Raw genomic sequence first — 10081 nt, forward strand, 5'->3', positions numbered from 1 at the left:
TTCTCAAGGCATGCCTTCAGGAGGGGAATGGGAAAGCAGGCCCCTTCCTCATGGGGTTCTCCTTGGGATAGGCAGGCATGGGAACCTAAATTTCTTTCACTGAATGCTGAATGTAAATGGGCTCTTTATTTGAATAAAACGGAGCAAATATAGCAACTAAATATAGCAAATATAGTTGCTAAATATAGCAACTCCAGTTCTCAGTGAGTGCAGAGTGTTCCCCTCAGCTCTCTTCCTTAATGGCAGTCCACCTTGCCTACCAAGAGGAGATAAAAAGTTGGACCTGGTGGTTCGTGCCACCTCCCCATTGAACACAACCATGAACTTCATCGGGAGAAATGAAGTCAGCTATCCAGTAGGGTTAGTCCTAGCAATGCTGGGATCATGGCGAAAGGTGTCTGCCTCCCATAGGAGAGTTCTTTCCACTCATTAAATGTCCTGTAAAATCATCTTAAGCCCTGAGGAAAGGCTTGCGTGTGTTTCTCTCCATTGTAACTTACCAAGGCATTTTGCTTCTTATACTTTTTTTTCCATTTTCGGCATCATTATCAGGACAATATTTGCCAGTTCCTTAAATTTGCCAGTGAATGCATGAAAAATGGCACATTCATTATCTCATGGAGTCCTAATTACAATCCTGAGGGAGTAGGTATTGATAGTACAAACTGTTAACACTTCATAGATGTTCAAGGTCACACACCTAGTGGCGCTCCCCACCTAGTTCTGATGCCATGGGCTAAAAGTTCACCCCCATGAAGTCACCGCCGTGGAGTTTATGAGGTCTCCTTATTTATTAGTTTACCTGTTGTAGAGTTTCTTCTGTTTTCTTAGATATCAATTTGAGTTCCTTCTTCCGATGAATCCTTTAATGATTTTTAAATGTAAACTGCAGAATGGTTCTTCACCTTGGCCACGGTCTACTTGACCTGTGGTTTTATTTACATTTTAAAATAGACTCTGACTAATGTCTGTTGGAGCTCTTTCATGCTAAAATAATTACTGTTTTTTGCTGTTTTCCTTGTCCATAGGAAAAAATATGTCACAGATGAATAAAGCAAGATTAAATGTTAGTCACCAGAGATCCAAATCCAAGAAGTGTATTAGATATTGGATGATAATAGTGACTATCTAAAGACCTACATTCATGAAAAGTAGCAGAATACAGTAGGTATAAAGTAAATTTGTTTTCTATTGCATTTATTAGAAATTTTATTTGAACAAAAGTAAGTATAATTTTAATGAGCTCAGTATTAGTTATCTTAGAAATACAAAAATAATTTTTAAAATACTTTTGGCCTCACTGGGTCAGGGATTTTGTTTTGTCTAAGCATAAGGATTGCATTTATATATTATGATCTTATTTTGATCAAATATTGGGTTTTACAGTTTGTTGTTTATTAGAAAGTCAAGTCACTCAAGGACTAAAACTGCAATTGGGATATGTCACCACTAGGTGGATACAGGTCCCACAGGGGTGTGAGTGTTTTCTTTTGTTTTTTTCTAAGAATTTTTTTTAAATTAATTAATTAATTTTTTTTTTCAGCGTAACAGTATTCATTGTTTTTGCACCACACCCAGTGCTCCATGTAATCCGTGCCCTCTCTAATACCCACCACCTGGTTCCCCCAACCTCCCACCCCCCTCCACCCCTTGCCCCTTCAAAACCCTCAGATTGTTTTCTTGCTTTTTAAACTGACTTCCTGTTCAGTGATGGTAGGTTTATCTGAATGCACTTTTGGTTCTTCACAAAACCTCAGCTCTTTTACAACAGCTAAATGAGAACATGAGTTCCTAATACATGGAATAAGGAAAATTAAATATAAGCTGTAATACAATATTTTTTTCTCATTTTGTATATGGATTAATTATTAATGATAACTACTCTGAGGCTGATCCTTTTTCTAAACTAATTTCGATCTGCTCACTTGGAATTCTGTCCTGGATTCAGACTTAACCAGGCTGGTGAGTGTCTCCCTGGCAAAACAGTGAAGACTTAAAACAGCACCGACTACCCTACCACCTAAGAGAAGTAGCCACTTCTCTTAGATTACTCATAATTTTCATTATTCACTTGCCTTTTCACAAATGGATTCCTGACTGTGTCAGGAGCAGGGTCGAGAGAACCCCAACAGCTCTCTTAGTTTTCTGATCCTGGTTTTCAGGATTTTTATTCCATAAAGCAGAAGGCAGAGAAGGGCAGCGGCGGGGAGCCTCATCTAATTTTTATTATTGCAAAGAAAATAACTTCCAGTTCACTTAAAAAAATGTTTAAGGACACTGAAGGACTTTTCTGTGGCCAGCCTTGAGCTAGGCATTATGATACAACCGTGAACTAGACATAATGCCTGTATTCTAGTGGGAGATTCAGCAAATGAGAAAATAGCTAGCCAGCTAGCTAGGTGATAGATAGAGAGATAGATGGAGTGATTAGAAGGAACTCAACAAAGAAATGTGATCAGGGAATAATTTGGAGAAACCTACTTTCCCCCTGCCACACACAACTTTCGACAAGCGGAGAAAAGTCCAAAGAGTAGTTCGGTGACCTAATGTATGTCCTTCATATTTGTTCACAAATCACCTTTTTGCCACATTTGCTTTATCTTTCCAAATTTGTTTGAAAGCCGGCTAGAGATACGATAAACCCTCACCTCTGCTTCTTTTAGCTCGCATCCTGTCAACGCGAGGCCATTCTCCTCCATAACCACTGTGTAATCCGGACACACACCTAAGAGCATTAGTGATACGTTTGTCATGCCACCTGGTGTCTGATCCAAATTCAAATCTCCTTTAATAGTTGCTTATCCGTACACAATCCAGATGCATTTAATAGTTGCTTTCCCTCCCAACCCCAGCCCCAATCTGGGATCCAGTCAAGGTTCTCAATTTGTTTGTTGCATCTCTTCGCTGCCTTTTAATCCGGAACCGTTGCTCTGTCACTTGTTTGTTCCTTCATGATACTAGTTTTCAGTGCGAGCAAGATCCTCTGGAATGCCCTGCATTCTGAATTTATTTGACTGTTTCTCCCTGGCGTCCTTAGCTTCATTCAGTCAATATCACTTGTATGTCCTGTGACGTTTCCTGTAAAATTACTCAAGGCTCGATTAGATTCATTTAAGCAATTGCGACAAGAATATTTAACAAGTAATGTGTTGTTCACATTGCAGTGTATCGGAATATATGGACAGGTCGTCCCACTGGTTGTGATGCTGGATATGAATAACTGATTCCGGTGGGGACCACCAGATCACCTCGTTATCTTTTCCCGCCATATTCTGGTCCCTAAAACATTTCCTCTGTTCGGTTGAAGCATCCATTAATGATTCTTGCCTGGATGATTATTATATCGGAGTTTTACGGTGGTGATTTTCCTATCATTTCTAGTGCTCCTATTGGTAGGCTGCACTCTGTTAAAAACATTCTCTGCTCTGTTTTCCCACTTGCCCTTTTCTGCATTGTCTCTCTTTTTTTCTGGAAATCGTTTGCTGACAGATCACAGAGATACTGTTTATTCTTTGTCATAGATTTCTGTTTTCACTTTTATCTCTAAAGTCAGGATAAGACTCGTTCTATAAGAATGTAAAGGATCTAATCATTTTTTTTTTTCCTTGCTAAAAAATCAAAATTCAACTAAGTACATTTTAAAGATCTTAACTGGCTTTATTCAGTGAATCATGAAGTGGGCAGCATCCCATCTAGCAAACAGAAAGCAGATCCCATGAGCTGTACGAAATGAAAGACTTTGATAGGCAGAAGGCAGTTAGGCAGTTAACCAGAAAGTTTTCCTAGCAAAGAGACTATTTTTCAGGCAAGGTCACCTTTCTCTGGGGGAAGGCAGTTGTCTACCAGGCCGATGACCTTGCTCGTGCTGACTAGTTAATTCCAGACTGACTGATTGAGATTACGTTCCTGGGAGAGGCAGTTAGGTTAGGTATGAGGTCTCTGGTCATGTGTGCTTAGCACAAATGACTCAATTTAGGGTCTGTTGTTTCTTTTTTAACAGCCTCCTTTGCTGGTTCCCGCACCTCGTTCAGAATAGAAGTGTAGTGGTTCCGTAGGGTCCAGAATCAGGTGCTCGTCCTCCTTCATCTCCTCTCATTCATTCCAGTGGTTGACCTACCACCTGAGCCGAAATTAACCTTGCCCGCTTGAACTTTGCCTTCATCTTGACTCTGTCCTTGTCCTTCGCCCTAAGAGGCTCTACCTCATTCTAGCTCCAAGTGATGTTTCAAATCCATTCTCTGCCATCTCCACCAGCAGCTCTGTGGCTGAGCCCTCCGTTACCTCTGACCCGGAATTGTTCTCCTAGTGGGCTCCTCTCTCCCAGGATGTGCCCTCTCTAAGCCACTTCCTACTCGGTAGCAAAGTACTCAGACCAGATCGTGTCCCGCTTGAAACCTTTGTGCTCATCCCATCTGTTTGAGAAGACCTGCAAAGTGTTGTGTGATCTGGGCCCTGCTTCCCTCTCCGACTTCTTCTGGCACCACTCTTCTCCCTAGCCACCTGGATGTTGCATATCCTGGCGTTGTTTCTTCTAGAGCCTCTCTGTCTTCTCTTGTGGCCACAACTGACTGATCACTCCATAAAGCACTGCAGACAATTTGTTTACTCTTTCTTTCCCTCCCTCGTCTCCTTCTTTTCTGTCCCCCTTCCTTTCCCTCCTAAAACTATATCTCCCTCCCACCCCAAACGGAAGCTCCTTAAAGGTGAGGGTATCTTGTTGGCAATGGGTCTTCAGTGCCAAGTAAGCAGTTGTCGGTGCTCATCCGATATGACTAAATGTGAACAACGAGGAATGTTCCTTCCCTCGCCTCCGTCTCCCACAGCCCCATCCCACACTGTTCCAGAACATAGGGTTTAGTGAGGGGATGTGATCACATCTGGTATCTTGCCACAGCATAAGAGTTACATGTGGTCTGTTGTTCTTTGAAACGAGTGTTCCCACTGACGTGTGAAGCAAGAGCAGCAGCATCTCCACATTGTGTGTGTGAATTTATGCACTTTCATCCGCCATGTGAGTCATTGTTTTCATAGGCATGTCTTCTTACATGTTCCAAAGATCAAACTGATATAATAAGGTCTCCTCCTGTTATATAGTAAGTCTCCTCCTGTTCCATTTGCCCTATTTACAGGAAACTAGTTTGTTAGTTTCTTGTGTATATCTTCTCTACTTTTTTAAAGATTTTATTGTTAACTGATCTCTACACCCCATGTGGGCAACTCACAACCTGAGATCAAGAGTTACACACTCCACCAACTGTGCCAGCCAGGCACCCCTCTTTCCAATATTTGTATATAAAAACAAGCTGATACGAATATGTATTCTTCTTTCCTCCCATTATGTCACAGAAGGTAGCAGACTACATAGAGTTCCACACATTCCCTTTACCTAAGGATAATGTTTGGACATGTTTTTGTATCATTACAAAGAGATCTTCATTAATCCTATTTTATACCTGCCTAGGATGCCCTAGTTTATTTAACCAGTCCAATTACTCGCTGTTACAAACAGTGCTGCAGTACGTAGTTGTGTGCGTACTTTGTTTTGTATATGTGCAGGTGTATCTATGGGATAAATTCCTGGAAGTGAATCAAAAGGGGTTCAATCTGGGTCCAAGGTAATTTCACTTGAATGTTTGACAGAGACGTCATAACACTACAGGAGTTGTAACATTTTGCAATGTGTAAGAATGCCCCAAAGGCCTCACCAACAGGTTTTGTTGTCCAATTTTCACTTGTTTGCAAACATGATATCCCACTGTGTTTTAGCTTTCCTTTTGTTAGTACAGCCGAGTTTAAGCACACTTTCAGATATTCAAAGAGATTTGTGGTTATTTTTTCTGTGAACTTCCTTGTCTTTTTTATTTTTTTTTTCCTAACTGTAAATCATCAGTTATGCAATTCTTGATAGGGTTTGGAAGCATAAGAAAATGATGTTTCTCATTAGAGCAGAAAGCAGTACACAGTTTTCAAGCTCCAAAACCATGGAAGCTATCCTGTCCCTCGCAGTATTGAGCTGTAGGAACATTACTCAGATTTTTCTCCAGAAAGAGCTAATGTAACAATAAACAAATTTATTTTAACAATAAGCCAATAACAAATTTACTCTGTGGACTCAGTTCAGAGCCTGAAAGTGATGATCATGATAAATGTGACTTTTGTTGTTCCACTTTGAAGAAAACATGAAGATTTTTCCAAAAATATCCTAATGGAAATCAGAGCTTTCAATGAACCCCCTGCTTTTCTATCTATTGTTCCTTGCCCTCTGGTTCCCAGATCCATGGATAGGTAACCCTCTCCACCAGATTCTCCACACCTGAGTACCTTCCTTGATTTGTCCCTGTTCTATACTGTTCCTCTGTCCACATCCAACCAGTCGCCGATACTATCAGTGCCCTTCCCAAATATTTCTCAAAGCCATTCAGTTCTAAGGACGTTAGGAACTAATTAATCCCCATTGCTTCTCCAATTAGTTCCCCAAGGCCACCAACCATTCTACCCATCTCCAGGAGAGGCAAGCTCCCTACCCGCTCCTTAATCCGTTCTTACCGCAGAGTGATGTTTCTAAAGCATCTGCTGGGTCATATCACTCCTGTGGTTTCCCATGAACCCCTAGGATATAATTTGACTTTCTTCACTTGGCCTACAAGGCCCTACCAACCTCTCTGGATTCAATTCTCGCCATCTTCCTCATAGTCTTTTATGCTCTATCCCAGTGGTCCTCAAAGTGTGGTCCCTGGACCAGTACCAACAACATTACATGCAAACTTGTTAGAAAGGCAAATTCTCAAGACCTACCCCAAATCTAACAAATCACAAACTCTGGAGCTAAAGTTTAGCAGTCTGCGTTTTAACAACTCTTCCAAGTGATTCTTATCGCATGGGTTGGGAACTCCTGCTCTGTCCTTACCGGACTTACTTCATTCTGGTTCTAATTCCCCAGGACTGTGCAGAAACCAGGCTGCCTTTCTCTGGGCCTCACCAACACTCATTCTGCCTGATTAAATCCTACTTCTGGTTATGCAGTCAATCCCACTCACTGCTATGTAGAGGGTCCAGTGAACACAAGGCTAAACCCAAAGCTGTCACGCACAAATGTCTATTTCTAAGGAGATGTGAAAATCATCCTAGGATCCATTGTTCTGGAAACTCAATGAAGATCTAGCTCTGTCCTCTGTATTTCAACAAGCCATTTCAACAGACATGTGACGAAAAGCCTTGGTCTGAGACAAAGTTTTGAAAGGAGGATTCAGTTCACCTCAGATCAAAAAGCAGAATCTTCCTTGTCAATAGTGTGGACACAGCACACAAGAGTGTTCTAGAGTCACCGCTATGGTCTTTTGTGTCTCCCCCCAAAGGAGATGGTATTAGGAAGTGGGGGCTTTGAGAGGTGATTAGGTTATGAGGGTACAGCCTTCATGAATGGAACTGGCGCCCTTCCAGAAAGACCCCCTAGAACTCTCTTGCCCCCTCTTCCAGGTTAGGACACAGCAAAGGTGTGTCTGGGAGGTGGGCTCTTACCTGACAGTGAATCTGCTGGCACCTTGATCTTGGACTTCAGAACTATGAGAAATAAAAGTCTGTTGTTTATAGGCCATTTACCTCATGCTTTTTTGTTACAGCTACCCAAATGGACTAAGACAGCCAAAACCCACTCTACTGGTGTGAGAACCTTGTTCTCATTCTTACTCTACACGGAGCAGGAGCTGCTTATATAATATATCTTACTAAGTGGCTTCCCCATGAATAATTATCTCTACTATCTTGAGCTAATGAGTGAACTCTCCAGGTGCAGATTTAAATGGTGACGCTTGATACTCCAAAGTTGGGAATCTTTTAATGCTAACTACCAGGGTTGGGGATTTGAATTACTGATTATGGTTTTCAAATGATAACTAATCACCTCTAAGGTTTAAAATTATGTACATACATGTGCACACACACCCGCATACACATCCTTACCTCTGCCTAAAGTGAAGAAGGTTAAACCAGATTATAGATGACACAACACCTGCAATACATTACCCAAGAATCTGCCTCTTCCCTTGTCCTTGCCTTCCTGCTATGAGGCAGGGAACACACTGATAAGGAACGTGGACTCTAGAGTCTCTTGACCTGAGTCCAAATGGGGTACCTGACACTTCTTAGTTATGTAAACAAGTTATTACTCAATCTCTAGGCCTCACTTTCCTTAGTCATGAAGCGAGGATGGCATATGAGAAATACATGCAATAATACGTATTATTACTATTATATCATGCACTCAGTGTCTTTGTTCCCAATTTTTCCTTACGCCAAGTCCAACATCTTGCACTCATCCATCTAATCACTTTTATAGAGCATCTATTAAGTACACAGTTCTGTGCCCAGCACTGGAAGACCCAGCGATCAATGGGACCAGGATCCGAGCCAACGCTCTCACGTGAAGGCTCAGATTTAATTGATGGTCAATGCTTATTGACTCCTCACAACGTGTAGTGTTAGGCACTTTGCACTCATCATGACATTTGATTTTAAGTCACCTATGAGGCAGATATTCTTCTACAAAAGAGGAATCTGAAGCATAAACAAGTTAGCTGGATACCTAAGGCTTGCTGGATCTAAACCCAGGCAGCTTGAGCCCCAGGCCCTGCGTGCAAGCCTGTACCACACGTATGGAAGGTTCCCTTCTTCATCTCTCTTCTCTGGAAGCCTTATGAAAACAGCATTCAATTCATCCTCTGTTTGAATTCTTAAAATTAGTCATCTTAAAAATAATTATCAGTACAACTCTAGATGTTACAGCCCTCCTTGAGTACAGCTTTCCTTCTTGCCCAGCCCTCATAGAAGCAGCATGGTGAAGGGTACAGGCTCTGGAGCCCATGCCCTGACCTGCCACTCACCACCTGTGTGACCTAGGGGAAGTTACACAGCCACTCTGTGCCTCAGTTCTTCTCACCTATAAAACTGGGATAATGTTAACTGCCTCAGAGGTGGTTCTGAGAATTAGAAGAGAGTTAACCTAGGCAAAGTACTAAGCACAATGCAAGGCACATGGTAGGTGCTGTATAGGTGGTAGGCATTGTTATTCATGCCCTAATTATGTATTCATACTGTAATCATGCGTCCCATAAGTCAGAGACCAATTTTTCTTGTCATAATATCTCCAGGTCTGGCAAATTCTTTTCCCTAAACAGTATTTACTCAGTTGAACTCAAAAGAACCATTCTTTCTTTCTTTTGGTAAATAAAAACATCACGCTTAAGATGCTATGTTGCTGTGTCCTAACTCCTAAAGTCTCCCCCACCTCCAGCCAGCCCTTTTCCTTCCAACTTAATCCTCACGATGAGAGGGGAAAATTCACTCTTTGCTGGTAGGAACTGAAGACCCAGAAGAAAGAAGAGTCAAGGAGCCTTTTGAAAGGTTAACTTCCCACTTCGCTCATCTTCTTGTTACCTAGCCACTTCTTTTCCTTCACTCCCCCTGATCTTCTTTATCCCATCAATGATGGGGACGGCCACGGACATTCGCAAATCCACCCAGTCAACAAACGGAACTGGGCACCCACCATAGTCAGCATTCTGAGACAGGGCAGAAAGTCCAGGAAATAAGGCCCCGCGCCCCAAATCTTGAAGCGGGAGTTAAAGCTCGTGGCTGCGGTTATCTTTCAACATCGCCCCGCCCACTCTCTCGGGATCAATGTTGCGGCTCCTCTTTCGTCTGGCCTTGGAGAATCGCGAAGTTTTCGGCTCTGAACTCAGCTCCCCGCCCTCTCCTGACCCTTGGGTTTCCCGTTCTGTTCATTCTGTTCATTCGAGGAGCTGAGGTTGAATTTCGCAGCTTTTAGCAACAAACTTCCTCTATCCTCCCACCGACGGATAGGTGTGTTCTTGCCACAGCTGCGGTCCCGCGGGCTCGCTCTCTCCGTACGGGGAGCCTTGAACAGGAGTCCCGCGAGTAAAGGGTTCCTTGGACCCCGTGCGTGGAAATGGCCTTGAACTCTGGGCGGGGGGCGGGGCCTGGCGGGCGACCTGGACCTCTGCGGGCAGCGCACCGGCTCCCGAGGGGCGGGCCGGGCGGGCGCCATCCAGGGGGCGGGGCCCGG

Source organism: Mustela nigripes, chromosome 4 (assembly GCF_022355385.1).
Source record: "Mustela nigripes isolate SB6536 chromosome 4, MUSNIG.SB6536, whole genome shotgun sequence".
NCBI classification, from domain to species: domain Eukaryota; kingdom Metazoa; phylum Chordata; class Mammalia; order Carnivora; family Mustelidae; genus Mustela; species Mustela nigripes.